Source organism: Balaenoptera borealis (genome assembly GCF_965194805.1).
Source record: "Balaenoptera borealis genome assembly, chromosome: 2".
Taxonomy (NCBI): domain Eukaryota; kingdom Metazoa; phylum Chordata; class Mammalia; order Artiodactyla; family Balaenopteridae; genus Balaenoptera; species Balaenoptera borealis.
In genome coordinates, this window is record NC_138867.1 from 182,728,707 (window position 1) to 182,748,659 (window position 19,953).

The 19,953-nt window shown below is 45.4% G+C and overlaps 1 long non-coding RNA gene across 1 annotated transcript in view; it reads right to left on the reverse strand.

Moving 5' to 3' along the window:
* LOC309624094 overlaps positions 1-19,953 on the reverse strand; it is a 55,680-nt gene that overhangs the window by 12,349 nt on the left and 23,378 nt on the right. The gene's annotated exons all lie outside the window — the stretch shown is intronic.

Here is a 19,953-nt window from a genome sequence, read left to right on the forward strand (position 1 = left end):
TTTATAAAAAAAAAAAACTGATTGCTAAGGTGAAACAATTCAATATATAAGTGTGGAGTTAAGTATCTTCTTACATGCTCTTCCAAGAAATCCTCCAAAAGGCACTTAAGGGCAGAAGGAAAGGCTGTCCAGGTTGTACTGGACATGTCTCTCCCCTACCCCTTTCTTGATTGTTTTATGTGACTGATTTTAAATTCTCACACTGCCACCTCTTTTTAAAAAAATACCCTTTACTTATATCCGTTGTCATACTGGGCCAAATTCAGGTAACTTTTTTTTTTTTTTTTTACCTGATTCAAAATGGGATAATATTTGGACTCCGGAGCATTTTGGAGGTTAGTATGAGCTGCTGTAGTAGTGGCTGTAAGTCTGACTGGGGCAGTGATATCACTCTACCTTTTCCCCACTCCTCCTCACCCACCCCAGCCTGTACACTCCCTGCTTTTAATGGAAATGTGTTGAAAACAGGTGCTTCTCTCTCAAAAGCAGCTTGGCCCCAGCCTTAACTTTGTCCTGTTTTCCCTTTTCCAGGTGAGAGGATACATTGGCATTTCTAGCCATTGTCTCAGATCCTCTATATGATGTTTGTGAAAGGAACTAGAGATGTGTAGTGTGCCATGAAACAGTAAAACCAGCTACCTTGGAATCATTAATGCAGGGGGCGGTACTAGAGTTAGAGGTAATCATAAGGGCAGGTGACATTTGTACCTCAGTCTTACCAAAAGTGTAGCAGCAGTAAGTTTAACTTGCTAGGCATTTCCTAGGAGCAAATGCTTCTAATTGGTGAGCATTCTCACAAGGGGAGCCGTGCACATAATTGGACAGAGATGTGGAAATGAGTGGCTTCCTTCTGGTAAGAGGAACAATGGACCATGTTACTTATATATCACTCTAGTAGAGGATGTAATTTTCCCTTCAAAGCAAGGGAAATGGCAGTGCTAAATAGTTTTGTAACTTTCTGAATGAAACTTTTAGGTAAAGATAAACTGTCTAGTCATTTTTTTTTTTTTTTTTTTAAAGACTTGAGAAATTCTGCTACATGAAGTGACAATGTAAAAATACATTTAGTTTTATACTAAATCTTTTTTTAAGGTCTTGGCATTTAATATAAAGCAAATCCACACATTTTCTAACTTTCCACAAGTTCCAAAAAGGGAAGGAAGAAACCTCAGTCTTGAAATTTTGGTTCTTAAAAATCATGACACTGTTTTACCATGAAATTGTGTAGCTAACTTTTGGTAACACCTTTTGTTTATTTGTAAGTTTGTAATAATGGACTTTTTAAAACACAGGAATGTTTTGGTTTGTACAGACTTTGAAAAATGTGTGTTAATAAAAATTCATACTGACTCAAGTATAAAAAAAAGAAACAAAAAAGAAACATACGAGTGGCCAATAAGCACATGAAAAGATGCTCAAAATCACTAATCATTGGGGAAATGCAAATCAAAACTACAATGAAATACCACCTCGCACACATTAGGATGGCTATTATCAAAAGAAACAAAAACAAAAACCCAGAAAGCAAGTATGGACAAGGATGTGGAAAAACTGGAATCCTTGTGCACTGTTGGTAGGGATGTAAGATGTAAAGCAGTTGTGGAAACAGTCCGGTAGTTCCTCAGAAAACTGAAAGAATTACCATATTCTCCCACAATTCCACTTCTGGGTATATACGCTAAAGTACTGAAAGTAGGGTCTCAAAGAGATGCTTGTTTACCCACGTTCATGGCAGCATGATTCACAATCGTTAAAATATGTAAAGCAACATAAGTGTTCATCAAAGAATGAGTGGATACACAATGTGGTCCATCCATATACTGGAATAAAAGGAAGCAAATTCTTTAATACGCTACAACATGCATGAACCTTGAGGGCATTATATTCATTAGAATCAGCTAATCACGAATGACAAATACTGTATGATTCTACTTATAGGAGGTATGGAGTCAAATCTCATAAAGACAAAGTAGAAAGGCGGTTGCCAGGGGCTGGGGGGAAGGAGTATGAATAGTTATGTTTTTATTGTTTCAGTTTTACAAGATGAAAAGAGTTATGGGCTTGGGTTATGGTGATGGTTGCACAACAATGTGAATGTAATACCACTTAAAGTGGTTAAGATGGTAAATATTATGTTATGTGTATCTAACCACGATTTTAAAAAATGGTTTTTAGGGCTTCCCCGGTGGCGCAGTGGTTGAGAATCTCCCTGCCAATGCAGGGTACACAGGTTCGAGCCCTGGTCCGGGAAGATCCCACATGCCGCGGAGCAACTAGGCCCGTGAGCCACAACTACTGAGCCTGCGCGTCTGGAGCCTGTGCTCCGCAACAAGAGAGGCCGCGACACTGAGAGGCCCGCGCACCGCGATGAAGAGTGGCCCCCCGCTCGCCGCAACTAGAGAAAGCCCTCACATAGAAACGAAGACCCAACACAGCCAAAAATAAATAAATTAAATAATTTTTTTTTAATGGTTTTTAGAGGGATATGAAAAGACACAATAAAACTGTATATATCCATTACTTTCCTATAACACTTTTCAATTTTTATTTCTACTCCACTCATTTCTCCACATAATTTTGAAGAAACTCTCAGATATACCATTTAATCCATGAATATTTTGGAATATATGTTTTTTTTAAAAAACATAATCCAAAGTCCATTATCACACCTAAAAATAAACAGCTTGCGTTTACCATATTCAAATAAACACGAGCAGCAGTCAGCTTCCCTAATGATCACCACAGGGATATAACAAGATCCATACATTGCATTTTGTTCAAATGTCCTTTATCTGATAAGGGTTTAGTACCCAGAATATAAAGAACTCTTTCAGCAAGGCAACCTAGTTTTTAAAAATGGGCAATAGACTTGAACAGACATTTCTCTAATGAAGATACAGAGTGAGCAAATACACGAGTAGAAGTTCAACATCATTGGTCACTTAGGATATCACGGCATACCCACTATGGGGACTATAATTTTTAAAAAATAAAACACAGGTTTTCCCAAAAGATGTGGAGAAATAGGAGACCTTGTACACTGCTGATGGGAATGTAAATGGTGCAGGTGCAGCCACTATGGAAAACAGTTTGGCAGTCCCTCAAAAAGTCAAAGAATCACCACATGACCCAGCAACTCCACTCACGGGTATCCGCCTAACAGAGATGAATACTCAGGTGCACACAGAAGCTTGTACACGGATGCTCAGAGCAGCAGGGGGTTTTTTCCACAACCGAAAGGTGGAAACAACCCCAATGTCTATCGACATACGAATGGATAGGCAAACTGTGGTGTACACACACACAGTGCAATCACACTCTGCCATGAAAAGGAAAGAGGTTCTGCACATGCTGCAACGTGGATGATCCGCAAAAATATTACGCTGAGTGAACACTAGACCCAAATGATCACATGTTGTGTGACTTTTTTGGGGGGGGGCATGGCCACGCAGCGTGGCATGTGGGAGGAACCAACCTGCCCCCCCCTGCAGGGAGAGTCTTAACCACTGGACCACCAGGGAAGTCCCCCTGTGACTGCTTTTATATGAAATCACCAGAATGGGCAAATCCATACAGGCAGAAAGTAGACGAGCGCTTGCTGGGAAGGCAACAGGGGAAATAGGGAGCCACTGCTTAAAGGGCACGGGGTGTCCTGGCGTGAGGAAGAGGCTTTCACATTAGAGATGGTGGTTGCACAACACAGTGTACGGACCAAATTGTACATTATTAATTGGTTAGCTGTAGGTGTTGTGAATTTCATCTTGATTTTTTTACAAAGCCACGCAGATCTTTGCAAAAGACCATCTAGATTTGGGGATATTTCCATTGACTGTGTTTGGTAACCTAGGACCCTGTTCTTCGGGGTAAAAACATTTTTATTTCCAGTAAATTTCTGTGTTACAGTTGCCCTACTCTCTTTAGAGGTTTAAATGCCACTGCAGAGACTTCCCAGGTGGTCCAGTGGTTAAGACTCCACGCTCCCAATGCAGGGGGCCCGGGTTCGATCCCTGGTCAGGGAACTAGATCCCGCATGCCGCAACTAAGAGGCCACATGCCGCAACTAAAGATCCCGTGTGCTGCAACTAAGACCCAGTGCAGCCAAATAAATAAATACTTTTAAAAGATAAATGCAACTGCACAGCCACTGTCACATCAGAGGATTCATCTGATCATTTTGCATCAAAAACAAAAAAAAAAAGGCAGGCGAGACTAATCCTATTCCAAGTACAGCCATTCTCTGGAAAACATCCAGATTACAAAATCTGTAATAAAGATCCGGGTACCATACAGCAGGGTCTTGAAGCTGGACTCCATCCGCTTGTGGACAAGAGAAGGGGCTGACAAAAGACAGCTGCCCGACAGCCCAGCAGGTGACCTGGCACGTACTGCTGGCACTCACAGAATGGTCGGCGGGTTCTGCTAAACAATCCGTGGAGCATAAAACCACACCGTCGCTCTGATGGGGATGGAGAACACCCATAAGGCCACTGTACAGTCATGTCTAAAAACACAAAAGTATTGTCCAAACCAAAAACAAGACCAGCTCTCAAACCTATTCTGTCAATAGTTGGAGGAACTTTTTCCACGTTCCCCAATTACAAGTTAGCGCCACTCCATTTTTCCAGCTCTGTAGGTAAGAATTACTAAAATTCTTTCCATACGCTACCCCATGAGTACATCCAATCCACAAATCCTGCTTCCTTGCTCCTTCCACAAACCTGGCGAACACGAGGCGAGACCTCCTGATAAGGTCTCTCACTCCATCCTCCTGAGCTAACACATGGTTCCTCGTGAACTCACTGCAGTCAGTAAGCGGATGTTATTCAACCATAATCGTGTTGCTGGGCGTGAGGAATGAATAAAGGCTCTCCCACATCTCACACTTACAAGGTGAGTGCTTTTATGTCGTGTAATGACGACGAAAGCCTTTCCCACATTCCTTCTATTCCCAAGACTTTATTCCATTATGAGTACTCCCGGGTCTTCTAAGGGCAGAGCAATAAACAAGAACCTTGCCATGTTCTTTCCCTTCATAGGTTTTCTGCTGGCTTGTGACCACTCCCATGTCTGAAAAGATGAGTGACGACAGAGTTCCGCCACATTCCTCACGTGGCATTTACCAGGGAGACATGTTTCTGAAGAGGAGAGAAAAGGAAAGGCCGTCCCACATTCCTGACACGGATAGGTTTTGTCTACAGTGTGAGATCTCACATCAACGCTTAGATACGAGACCCGTCTGCCCAGCCTCACACTGAAGGCTGGGGTCTAGACGTGGGTTTCCACGGAAGCCTCCCCGCACTCGGTACATCTGTAGGATTCGACTCCAGCAGGGTGTCTTTGTTTCACAGTAAGACTGTGGTCTCGCTTTAGGTTTCTCCCCACTGATCATCTTCATCACGGTTGTTCCACACATGGACGAAGTACATTAACGATTCATAATTGGGCTTCCCTGGTGGCGCAGTGGTTAAGCATCCGCCTGCCAACGCAGGGGACACGGGTTCCAGCCCTAGTCTGGGAAGATCCCACATGCCGCGGAGCAACTGAGCCCGTGCGCCACAACTACTGAGCCTGCGCTTTAGAGCCCGTAAGCCACAACTACTGAGCCCACGAGCCACAACTCCTGAAGCCCGTGCACCTAGAGCCCGTGTTCCGCAACAAGAGAAGCCACTGCAATGAGAAGCCCGTGCACCGCAACGAAGATCCAACACAGTCAAAAATAAATAAATAATATTTTTAAAAATTCATAATCATTAATGATGTAAGGACTGATAGTTTTTCACGATTATTATAACTACACATTTCCCAATATTTGTGACTGTTTATGTTTTTGATGCTGCAGTGTGTTTTAAGCATAGTATTCCTCGGATAAGGGTGCCCCAACCCAACATTTGAAAACTATGCTCGCTTATCAGTTTAAGGAGCCTCAAGAGAGAAATAAAAAGTCAGCTTAGGGGGCTTCCCTGGTGGCACAGTGGTTGAGAATCCGCCTGCCAATGCAGGGGACACGGGCTCGAGCCCTGGTCTGGGAAGATCCCACATGCCACGGAGCAACTAGACCCGTGAGCCACAATTACTGAGCCTGCGCGTCTAGAGCCTGTGCTCCGTAACAAGAGAGGCCGCGATAGTGAGAGGCCCACGTACCGCGATGAAGAGTGGCCCGCGCTTGCCACAACTAGAGAAAGCCCTCGCACAGAAACGAAGACCCAACACAGCCAAAAATAAATTAATTAATTAAAAAAAAAAAGTCAGCTTAGGGACTTCCCTGCTGGTCCAGTGGTTAAGGCTCCATGCTCCCAATGCAGGGGGGGCCTGGGTTCGATCCCTGGTCGGGGAACTAGATAACCACATGCTGTAAGGAAGATCTCGCACGTGGCAATGAAGATCCCGCGTGCCGCAACTAAGACCCAGTGCAGCCAAATAAATATTTTTTTAAAAAGTCAGCTTAAAACGTCTTAAAAGATGTTTAAGCAGATCTTTGTTTTCAAAGTAAAGCTGTTCATTAGTCTCAAGACTCCGTGAGGCCTCTGACCACGTCTGGTTTGCTAACGTGTGCCCGTTTCTCAGCCCAAATCTTGGAACGAGGTCAACAGAGTAAGATAGGTTGTTCTCTAAAAGGACAAGTGAAGGAGTGATGCCACCCCTACCTGCTGAGGCCACGTTCCCGAAGGTTCGAAGCACCACATCTCTGCAGAGTTCCTCTGAACAGGACTTAGCAAAGCCCGCTCTGCCCAGGTGAAGCCCGTAGCCGCATCCTCAAAGACCACTGAGTCCCGAAACATAACACATATTTTAGAGCAACAAACCCACGTCCTCCAGTACGAGCAGGAAGGCTAGTGCAGCTCACAGCCCAGGGGAGCTGGACTCAATTCTTACTATGTTCGCCCAAGGCTCTGTCGTCCTCCAGCTTCAAATCTAAGCCTCCGGAGTCAGACCTTTCCACTCTATCCAGAGTCCTCTTGTTCACTGATCTCATCACATCCCATACATCTAACAGCACCTGTGACATCTTTTTTTTTTTTTTTTGCCAAGCCACGGCAGCATGCAAGATCCTAGTTCCCCGACCACAGATTGAACCCACGCCCCTAAAGTGGAAGCATGGAGTCTTAAGCACTGGACCACCAGGAAATTCCCCAAGCACCTCTGACATCTTGAACTTATTTCCCCAGCAGTTAGATTGTGACCATTCCTGGTTTATTTCGTCCCCATGTGCACTATGAAGAAATGACAGAAATGCTCTAGAAATGAACCATGTCTGCATCAAGATCACCCATTTCAAATGACAACAACTATTTTATCTCCCTTTTCCTTACCCAACACAGCTATCAGCACATGAAACAAGCATCAGATCTGCAGAGGTGGTTAACAATGGGAAAACACTGAAGGACTGGGGAGGTGGTATTCTTTTTAATGCACCTTCCAAACTGTCAGAAACCCAGAGGGAAATTAGAACGGCCACCACCAGTCCTGACTGGCCATCTTTCTGGAAGAACACTAGGCCATTAAGAGAACACAGGCCTACCGTGCACCACAACGAAGAGTAGCCCCCGCTCGCCGCAACTAGAGAAAGCCTGCGCACAGCAACGAAGATTCAACGCAGCCAAAAATAAATAAAATAAAAAATAATAAATTAAAAAATAAAAATGAACACAGGCCTATTTTTCCAATGAGAATATTATTTTGGAGAATTTTTAGTTTGGACTTAAGTGTGAAGTTTTGTGCAAATTAACTGTGAGGGAGAAGTGCAAAGCTCTTGACACTGAACCGAAGGCCCACAAGAAGTAAACAACAGGATTCTACGAATTGAGGTCCATCAAATATTGATAGGAATATGAAAATACCAAACACCCGTCAAGGCAAAGTTCATAATGTCTGGCATCTGATCAAATATAAGGCATTCGGAAAAGTTGAAATGTAGGGACTTCCCTGGCGGTCCAGTGGTTAAGACTCCACGCTTCTACTGCAGGGGGCATGGTTTCCATCCCTGATCGGAGAACTAAGATCTCACGTGCCTAAGGTGTGGCAAAAAAATACATAAAATTTTTTAAAAGGTTGAAATGCAAGACTCATGATGATGAGAGAAATCGATCTACTGAAACACCCCAGCACTGACACCATGTTAAAATTAGAGAAGGAACTCTTATAATTGTCTTCTATATCACTGATCCCCAACCTTTTTGGCACCAGGGACCGGTTTTGTGGAAGACAATTTTTCCACGGATGGTTGGGGGGAGGGTTCAGGCGGTGATGTGAGCAATGGGGACGGGCAGATGACGTTTCGCGTGCTTGCCCACCACTCACCTCCTGCTGTGCGGCCTGGTTCCTAACAGGCCCGGGGGTTGGGGACCGCTGTTCTATATGACAAAAACCTTATATAGAGAAATGGAGATATTATTTTAAAAGACCCAAATCAAACTTCAGGACACGGAAACTACAACATCTTAGATGAAAAATATACTGAATCCTCGGAAGGGCTTCCCTGGTGGTGCAGTGGTTAAGAATCCGCCTGCCAATGCAGGGGACCGGGTTCGAGCCCTGGTCCGGGAAGATCCCACATGCCGCAGAGCAACTAAGCCCGTGCGCCACAACTACTGAGCCCGCACGCCTAGAGCCTGTGCTCTGCAACAAGAGAAGCCACCGCAATGAGAAGCCTGCGCACCGCAACGAAGAGTAGCCCCCGCTCGCCACAACTAGAGAAAGCCCGCGTGCATCAACAAAGACCTAACGCAACCAAAATAACTAAATAAATAAAATAAATTAAAACTATACACACACACACACACACACACACACACACACACACACACACACTGCATGGCATTAAAAGCAGATAAAATATTGCAGAAAAAAGAGATGTGAATGTAAGGATGGGTCTTTACTGCAAAGATGTGAACTTTGCAATAAAGTATCAAAAAATGTAAAGAGCATCTGTGAGCTGTGAAAGGACCCCTAACAACCAACTACACATGTAACTGGATTCCCAAATGAGAGAAGGAAGCTAGAAGAAAATCTTCTAGCTATAATGATCAAAATTATTGCTGAGAATTTTTCAAAGTGAATGAAAAATATAAAGCCTATATCTAAGAAGGTTGACAATCACCAAGCACAGGAAACAAAGAAATCTACACCAAGGCTTGTCATAATTATATTTCTCAAAACCAGAGATGAGGGAATTCCCCAGCTGTACAGCGGTTAGGACGCCACGCTTTCACTGCCCAGGGCCTGGGTTCCATCCCTGGTCAGGGAACTAAGATCCCACGAGCCATGCAGTGAGGCAAAACAAAACCAAAACCAGAGATGAAGAGAATACCTTCAAAGCACCCACAGAAAAACAACACATAATACACAGATAAACAAACATAAGGTTGACACATGAGTTCTCACTGGAAATAATGCCAGTGCAAATACATTGCAGTAACATATTTAAAACGCTCAGAGCAAAATTGTGTGTCACAGAAAAAGTCTATACTAAGAGGAAACACCTTTCTACACTATGGAAACTGAGTCAGACACACAAATGCTGAAAGAATCCATCCCCAGCAAACTGGCACTACCAGAAAAGAGAAAGGAAGTCTTTCAGGCAGAAGAGACAGGACGTCAGCTAGAATTGGAGATCTGTACAAAAGCTTGGAAGGTTCTGGATGTGTGGCTACATGGACATAGATATAAGATGGGGGACTTCCCTGGTGGTGCAGTGGTTAAGAATCTTCCTTCCAATGCAGGGGACGCAGGTTTGATCCCTGGTCAGGGAACTAGGATCCCGGATGCCGCAGGGCAACTAAGCCCGTGCACCACAACTACTGAGCCTGCGCTCTAGAGCCCGCGAGCCACAACTACTGAGCCCGCGAGCCACAACTACTGAAGCCCGTGTGCCTAGAGCCCGTGCTCTGCGACAAGAGAAGCCACCACAGTGAGAAGCCTGCGCACGGCAACAAAAAGTAGCCCCTGCTCGCCACAACTAAAGAAAGGTCACGCGCAGCTATGAAGACCCAACGCAGCCAAAAAAAAAAAAAAAAAAGATTAGATGGTTTTCCTTTTTTTTTTGTCATTTCAGTCTTAAGAAATACTTGATTATTTCAACAAAACACCAATTTATTAGAGGGCTAGTATATATCTAGAAGTAAAACACATGACGACCGTTGCAGGAAGACCAAGAGAGTGGAAATGACGTCTTTTCTGTAACGTTAGTTTTTTTCACTTCCTTTCCCGGTGGCTTACTTCCTTTTAAAGTTAGAACCGGTAATATCCTTTTTCCTCGTTTTCTCTAGTGCTGTTCATTTGCTGTGAAGCCAGGTTAAGTGGCCCCTCATCTTGGAGAATGTCAGCATGGGTGAGGGTCAGTCCTTTGACCCCAGGCTTCTGGCCCCAATGTCAAGGCCAACAGGTAGGAGCACCACATCTCTGCCATGAAGGTCAAGCTCAATTCGGGTGTCTACTCCCCAGGTGGCACTGCCACAGTGTGAAATCCTTCAGGGACCTGTAGAGGCATAATCTACAATGCACCAATTTCTCTCCAATGTGAAGAAAATTTCTCATGTATTTGCAGTTAAGGAAAGAAACAATTGGGACTTCCCTGGCGGTCCAGTGGTTAAGATTCCACGCTTCCACTGCAGGGGGCCCGGGTTTGATCCCTGGTCGGGGAACTAAGATCCCACAAGCTGCGCAGCACAGCCAAAAAAAAAAAAGGATAAAAACAAGACTGCAGTTGCACTGTTGAACACACACACACTCTTGAAACAACAGAGGCCCCAAGAGCAAATGGATGAGTTAATCAGATGACTCACAGGTTCAGATACCAGCTTGTGTGGAACAGACTGGGCTAAGACAGAAAACATTTTCAATATAATATCAATAGTGTATTACTGGGAATACCCATTGATTAAAAGTTCGAAAGAAGCAAAATTAAACCAAACACTCTTTGGTGATAAATATGAGAGGGCAGGGGCTTCCCTGGTGGCACAGTGGTTAAGAATCCACCTGCCAATGCAGGGGACACGGGTTCGAGTGTTGGTCCGGGAAGATCCCACATGCCCCTGAGCAACTAAGCCCATGCGCCACAACTACTGAGCCTGCACTCTAGAGCCCATGAGCCACAACTACTGAGCCCAGGTGCCACAACTACCGAGCCTGCGCTCTAGAGCCTGTGTGCCACAATTATTGAGCCTGCATGCCACAACTACTGAAGCCCACGTGCCTAGAGCCCATGCTCCACAACAAGAGAAGCCACCGCAATGAGAAGCCTGCGCATAGCAATGAAGACCCAACGCAGCCAAAAATAAATTAATTAAAAGAAAAAAAAGCCACCCAGCAATGAACAACCACCCTAAACAACCACATGCAGACGCTCCACCGTGCTCAGAGCCTGATGCAGCAACAGCATGACTCACTAGCACAAACAGGGATGATTAACCAAGTGAGTCTGTTCCTTGCAGGGCACCTCTTGCTGCAGGAACCCTAACAACTCAAGGCAGCATAGGCCAACCTCCAGAAGACATCTTAAGATACATAGGCCATGTAGAATAGAACTAAAATATTGCAGCTTCACACTCCGTGAGGTCCCTGATGTGTTCTCGTGGGTCTTGCCAGCCACTGGAGGAGTAGTGGCTGAGAAAAGGGTTTCAAACTCTATGGAGTCTTCATCACAGCCTTCATCACTGTTGCCCTGGTTAAGTGTGTGCTACAGTGGCCTCAGTATCTATGTCCTTGGACATATCTGCTACTCAGAGGATTGCTATTCCTGATGCCGAGGCATCACAGAACGGATCATCGAGGGTTTAGCTAAGCTGCTCCGTGGTACCGCTGCTTTGGCATCCGTTCTGTTGGGCCAAGCAGCCTTCAGGGTCCTTGAATTCTGTTGGGCCAAGCAGCCTTCAGCGTCCTTGAACTGACACTAGCCCCTTGCATGAGTGCATGCCCTAGACGGCAGCCCCCAGAGTCATGAACAAACATAAGTTCCTCGTATGACTTCCCCAGCAGCCCTTGTGATCAACAGTGTCCCCTGCTTCCTCTTGTGCACCCCTTACATAAGACCCCTGTGGAGCTTACCACAGAGATTGTCAGAGTGGATCAAGGGAACAAGACCCAAACATAGGGTGTCTACAAGAAACTCACTTTAAAGATGCAAATAACAGAAAATGGATGGAGAAAGACATACCATGCTAACACCAATCAAAAGAAAACTGGAGGGACTTCCCTGGTGGCGCAGTGGTTAAGAATCCTCCTGCCAATACAGGGGCCATGGGTTCGCGCCCTGGACCGGGAAGATCCCACATGCTGTGGAGCAGCTAAGCCTGTGCGCCACAACTACTGAACCTGTGCTCTAGAGCCCGCATGCCACAACTACTGAAGCCCACATGCCTAGAGTCCATGCTCCACTACAAGAGAAGCCACCGCAATGAGAAGCCCGCGCACCACAACAAAGAGCAGCCCCCGCTCGCCGCAACTAGAGAAAGCCCGCACACAGCAACGAAGACCCAACGCAGCCAAAAAAGAAAAAAAAAAAAAAACGAAAAACAAAAAAACACAAAACTTGAGTAGCTGTATTTCACACAGAGCACATTTCAGAGGAAGGAGAATTCTCAGAGATAAAGAGAGGCATGACATGATGATAAAGGCATCGATTCTCCAAGAAGACATAACAACCCTTAGTGCGTGTGCGCCTAACAACAGAGTCCACATGCTAGAGACAAAAACTGATACGACTGCAAGGAAACATGGATGAATCCACTATTAAAGTTAGAGACTTCAATATGTCTCTATCGGAAATGACAGATCCTGGAGGCAAAAAGTGAGTAAGAACATGAATGAACTCAACAGCACCATCCATAACTGGATATAATTCACAACTACGGACGACGTCATCCAAAGACAGCAGCACACAGATTCCTCTCAAGTGCACGTGGGACCGTCACCAACAAAGACCGTATCCTGGGCCATAAAACAAACCTACATGAATTTAAAAGAATAGGAATCGGGCTTCCCTGGTGGTGCAGTGGTTAGGAATCTGCCTGCCGATGCAGGGGACATGGGTTCGAGCCCTGGTCTGGGAGGATCCCACATGCCGCGGAGCGACTACGCCCGTGCGCCATAACTACTGAGCCTGCGCGTCTGGAGCCTGTGCTCCGCAACAAGAGAGGCCGCGATAGTGAGAGACCCGCGCACCGCGATGAGGAGTGGCCCCCGCTCGCCGCAACTAGAGAAAGCCCTCATACAGAAACAAAGACCCAACACAGCCAAAAAATAAATATAAATAAATAAATAAATTTATATTAAAAAAAGAAGAGTTGGGGGTTCTAATTTAAATAAGTAATTAAAGCTACTAAAAATAAAAAAAAAAATTAAAAAAAGGAATAGAAATCACAATGGATGCTCTTAGGCCACAGTGGAATTAAATTGGAAATAACATAAAGGTAGCTGGAAAGTCCCCCAAGTACTTCCAAATAACAAATGGATCAAAGAAGAAATCTCCAGAGAAATAAAAAATATTTTGAACTTAATGAAAACAAAAATAACACTTATCAAAATGTGAGGGATGCAGGGCTTGACTGGTGGCACAGTGGTTAAGAACCCCCTGCCCAGTGGTTAAGAATCTGCCTGGCAATGCAGGGGACACGGGTTCAAGCCCTGGTACAAGAAGATCCCATGAGCCATGGAGCAACTAAGCCCATGCGCCACAACTAATGAGCCTGCGAGCCACAACTACTGAAGCCCACGTGCCTAGAGCCCGTGCTCTGCAGCAAGAGAAGCCACCGCAATGAGAAGCTTGTGCACCGCAACGAAGAGTAGCGCCTGCTCGCCACAACTTGAGAAAAGCCCGCACAAAGCAACGAAGACCCAATGCAGCCAAAAATAAAATAAATAAATAAATTTTTTTAAAAATGCAAGGGATGCAGTGAAAACAATGCTTAGAGGGAGAAAGCGCTGAAAAGATATATTAAAAAAGAAGCAAGATCAAAAATCAATAACCTAAACCTCTACCTTAAGAAACTAGAAAAAGGGCAAATTAAATCTAAAGTAATCAGAAGAAAAAATACTAAAATTTGGAGCAGAAATCAATAAAATTTAAAACAGGAAATTGGTAGAGAACATCAACTAAACCAAAAGCTGGCTCTCTGAAAAGATCAATAAAATCATACGCTAACTAGGAAAAAAATAGAGAAGACAGAAATTATTACTATCAGCAAAGAACTAGGGGATATCATTACACGTCTTATGGATGTTGAAAGGGTAATAATGGAATACTATGAATAACTATACCCACAAATTTAATAACCTCGATGGAATGGCCCTATTTCTTGAAAGACACAGCCTGCAAGAACTCACACAAGAAGAAATAGATCATCTGAATAGTCCTATATCTATGAAAGAAACTGAATGAACAATCAGTAACCTTCCAGGAACCTTGCTACACTGTTGGTGGGAATGTAAATTGGCAGCAGCACTATTTACAATAGCCAAGACATGGAAGCAAACTAAATTTCCATCGACAGATGAGTGGATAAAGAAGATATGGTACATACACAATGGAATATTACTTAGCCATAAAAAAGAATGAAATAATGCCATTTGCAGCAACATGGATGGACCTAGAGATAGTCATACTAAGTGAAGTAAACCAGACAGAGAAAGACAAATATCATATATCGCTTATACGTAGAATCTAAAACAATAAATAAGTAAAAGAAAATAAAGTATACAAATGAACTTATTTCCAAAATTGAAAGAGACTCATAGACATAGGAAACAAACTTATGGTTACCAAAGGGGAAATGGGCGTCAACAGAGGGATATATTAGGAAGTTGGGATTAACATATACACGCTACTATATATAAAATAGATAACCAACAAGGACCTACTCTATAGCACAGGGAACTATACTCAATATTTTGTAATAACCTGTAAGAGTAAAGAATCTGAAAAAGATATGTTTGTGTGCGTGTGTGTGTATAAAACTGAATCGCTCTGCTGTACACCTGAAACTAACACACTAGTGTAAATCAACTATACTTCAATAAAAAAGTAAAGTAAAAAATAAAGTAATTACTAACCTTCCAAAACAGCAAGCACCATATCCAGATGGGTTCACTGGTGAATTCTACCAAACATTTAAGGAAGAAATAATTCTCTACAATTAGTTTCAGAGGACAGAAGCAGAGGGAACGTGCACTAACTCATTCTATGAGGTAAGCATTTCCCTAATAAGAAAACTAGACACAGACATTACAAGGAAACTATAGATCAATCTCTTTCATGAACAGTGATGTAAAAATCCCAAACAAAATATTAACAAACTGGGGACTTCCCTGTTACTCCAGTGGATAAGACTCCATGCTCCCAATGTAGGGGGCCCAGGTTTGATCCCTGGTCAGGGAACTAGATCCCACATGCCGCAACTAAGAGTTTGGATGCTGCAACTAAGAAGCCCGCATGCCTCAAGGAAGATCCCGCAAGCCACAACTAAGACCCACTGCAGTCAAAATAAATAAATAAATATTTTTAAAAAATATTAACACACACACACAAAAAAAATATTAACAAACTGGGCTTCCCCCTGGTGGCGCAGTGGTTGGGAGTCTGCCTGCCAGTGCGGGGGACACGGGTCCAAGCCCTGGTCTGGGAAGATCCCACATGCCGCGGAGCGACTAGGCCCGTGAGCCACAACTACTGAGCCTGCGCATCTGCAGCTTGTGCTCCGCAAGAAGAGAGGCCGCGATAGTGAGAGGCCCGCGCACCGCGATGAAGAGTGGCCCCGGCTTGCCGCAACTAGAGAAAGACCTCACACAGAAACGAAGACCCAACAGAGCCTAAATAAATAAATAAATAAATAGCGTTCCTTTAAAAAAAAAAAAAAAAATTAACAAACTGAATCCAATAACATAGACCATAACCAAGTGGTATTTATCCCAGGTATGCAAGGCTGGCTCAACATTCAAAAATCACTTCAGAGGACTTCCCTGGTGGTCCAGTGGTTAAGAATCCACCTTCCAATGCAGGGGACGTGGGTTTGATCCCTGGTCAGGGAACTAAGATCCCACATGAAACAGGGCAACTAAGCCCATGCGCCACAACTACTGAGCCCGCGTGCCTCAACTAGAGAGCCAGCATGCTGCAAACAACAGAGCCCATGTGCTCTGGAGCCCATGGGCCACAACTAGAGAGAAGCCCATGCTCTGCAATGAAAGATCCCACATGTCACAACGAAGATCCCACGTGCAGCAACTAATACCCAACACAGCCAAAAATAATAATAAATAATTTTTAAAAATCACTTCAGCTGTCTAAAGAAGAAAAATCACAGCATATCAAAAGATTTTTCTAAATCTATTTGAAAAGGCAAAACTATGGAGATGGTAGTAAAAGGACCAGTGGTTGCCGGGGATTGGGGCTGGGGTAGGGGTGAGTAGGAGGAGCCCAGGGGATATTTTAGGGCAGTGAACATGTTTCGTAGGATACTATAAAGGTGGATGCATCTTTGTCTAAACCCACAGAACATACATGCAAAGTCAACTGCGGACTGTGCGTGATTACAACATGTCAGTGTAGGTTCATCCACTGGAACAAACACACCACCATCTCATACGTCCAGGGGTCTACAGGCCGGCAGGCCCAATTTACCATGCGCCGTTAACTGCCCACGGGCATCTGGTAGCCCTCCTAGCGCTCCAGAGCAGTAGCGCACCACGACGGCCACTCCCTGGGCCCTGCTGGAGCCGAGGCCCTCCCAGGCCCTGAGCCCGGGCTGCGGGCACCCAGCTGCCCTGATGCCTTGGGTTGTGCCTGCAGCACCACACAGGCTCACCCCTCCAGAGCCCTCCTTCCTGAAATGAACTGGTGCTGGCAGGACAGAGGTGAACCACTGCCCCTGGCACCTCCCACGTGATGATGGTCTTGTGGACCCACAAAACACATGGCACTCACGAAATAGCCAAAATACTCTAGCCACATGCAGCAGATGGCTTGTACTTAGATGCTTTCCATGGAGCTGCTGACCGCTTGGCTGAGGACTATTCGTTGACCAGCCAGGGAAGGGGCAGTTTCCCTGAAGGGGCCTTTCATTGCATGTGGGTAGACAGCCCTGGCAAGGCTGCACAAAAACATGGCAGAAATAGTTGAACAGAGCCCGGAATCCCCCAGAGTGTCTCCCGCCCCTCTCCAATGCCCTGGATTAAGCGGATTCCAATGCTCTTCCGACGGCTACTTGTCTTAACTAATATACACTGCTTGAGCACTAAGCTTCTAAACTTCACACTCAGACAAGTTCATATTCAACTAGATGAGATGAGGTCTGTCAGTCATCAACCAAACATCGGAGGTGAATTATAGTAAAGAGGCTGAATCCATTCGTGATTTGACCTGTGGTCTGACTAGCCAGAGCTTTCAGAGCCCCACCCTCTTCCCTGCCTGGCTCAATCTATGCGAATGGATAAGGAGGCCCACGAGTGACATGCGTCCTGTGGGTGGGAAGATCAAACCTCACAAACGCCCAGCCACAACGGGGGCCCCACCAGCTCTTCCTCTGGCCACCTACAAGAGCGTACACCTGCGTCCATCTCCCCAGATTACCAACTGTCTTCTGATCCTCTTGGTGCAAGTGGCATCATCTTGACAACCAAGCCCATCTTGGGTGGGGGGCAGGGTTGATCCCCCTCCTAAAGGGCCACCATAAAACAGAAGAGGAAATGTTTGGGGGCTGAGAAACAGGGGTCTAGTATGGGCAATTTGGAGAAGATGAGGCCAAGACATCCAAGTGTGTAAGATTTCCAAAGTTTTCAGAAGCACATGTCATAACAGAAAACCCTCCAGGCCACCCAAGTGGCTACTAGCAGTAGAATCAAGAAATGAACAGGGTGCAGCCCCATCACAGGGCCCTACAGACTAGCAAAGGTGACCAGACTGCCATCCCATGGGCAGCTAACAGCACTGAGTAACGGGAAGCTGACAGAATGCCATTTGCACTCCAAAGAAAGCACACAGAATTAAAACACAGGGACCCAGGGAGGCACATACTTGTCACTCACCCGACAGGGGAGGCCTGTCTGGGAGTCACGTTGAGCGGGGGCTGGTGTGACAAATTCATCCAGGTCTTGGCCTGGCCGTCCTTCCATGGATGTCCACTTTAGTAGGTTTAGGTGGGTCGTGCAATGGCTTATGCATTTTCTACAGACACTATACTTCACAATTAAATCCTATGAAGTGGGGCCTTGGAGACAAGATGGCAGAGTAGAAGGATGTGAGCTTGCCCCCCTCATGAAAATACCAAAATCACAACTAACTGCTGAACAACCACTGACCAAAAACCACCGGCACCTACCAAAAAAGTTACCCTACATCTAAAGACAAAGAAGAAGCCACAAAGAGACAGCAGGAGGGGTGCAATCACGACAAAATCAAATTCCATACCCACTGGCAGGGCGACCCACAAACTAGAAAATATTTACACTGGAAAGGTTCGCACACAGGAGTGAAAGTTCTGAGCCCCACATCCGTCTCCCCAGCCTGGGAGTCTGGCATACGGAGGGTGAGTGCCCAAACCAGCTGGGCTTGAAGGCCACTGGGGTTTGATCACCGAAATTCCACACGACTGGGGGAAACAGAAGCTCTACTCTTGGAGGATGCACACAAGGTCTCGAGCACACCAGGACCCGGAGGGAAAAGCAGTGACCTCATAAGGGCCTGGGCGAGACCTACCTGCTGATGTTGGAGGATCTCCCGTGGAGGTGGGGGGTGGCTGTGGCTCACTGTGGGGACAGAGACACTGGCAGTGTAAGTTCTGGGGAGTGCTCATTGGCGCGAGCCCGCCTGGAGACCGAGATTTTCTCACCAAGACGCAGCCCCACCCAGTGTAGTCTACAGCCTGTAGACTCCAGTGCTGGGATGCCTCAGGCCAAAAAACCAACAGGGCAGGAACACAGCCCTGCCCATCGGAAGACAGGCTGCCTAAGTCTTCCTGAGCCTACAGCTTCCCACTAAACACACCCCTTGACACGGCCCTACCCACCAGAGGGACAAGACCCAGCTATACCCACCAGTGGGCAGGAACCAGTCCCTCCTACCAGGAAGCCAGCACAAGCCTTTCGCCAGCCTCACCCACCAGGGGGCAGAAACCTGAATCAAGAACTACAATCCCGGGCTTCCCTGGTGGCGCAGTGGTTGAGATTCCAACTGCCAGTGCAGGGGACACTGGTTCGAGCCCTGGCCCGGGAAGATCCCACATGCCACGGAGCAACTAAGCCTGCGCACCACAACTACTGAGTCTGCGCTCTACAGCCTGCGAGCCTACTGAGCCCGAGTGCCACAACTACTGAAACTTGCGCACCTAGAGCCCATGCTCCACAACAAGAGGAGCCACTACAATGAGAAGCCCGCGCACCAGAACTAAGAGTAGCCCCCGCTCACCACAACTAGAGAAAGCCCACGTGCAGCAACAAAGACTCAACGCAGCCAAAAATAAAATTAATTAATTAATTAATTTAAAAAAAGAACTACAATCCTGCAGCCTGTGGAATGGAAACCACAATCACAGAAAGTTAGACAAAATGAGACAGCAGAGGAATATGTCCCAAACGAAGGAACAAGATAAAAGCCCAGAAGAACAACTAAGTGAAGTGGAGATAAGCAATTTACCCAAAAAAGAATTCACAGTGATGACAGTAAAGATGATCCAAGATCTCGGGAAAAGAATGGAGGCACAGACCAAGAAAATACAAGAAATGTTTAACAAAGACCTAGAAGATCTAAAGAACAAACAAACAGAGATGAACAATACAATAACTGAAATGAAAAATACACTAGAAGGAAACAATAGCAGAATAAATGAGGCAGAAAAACAGATAAGTGAGCTGGAAGGCAGAATAATGGAAATCACTACCCTGGAACGGAATAAAGAAAAAAGAATGAAAAGAAATAATGACAGAAGGATTAACCAAGATGGCGGAGTAGAAGGACATGCTCTCACT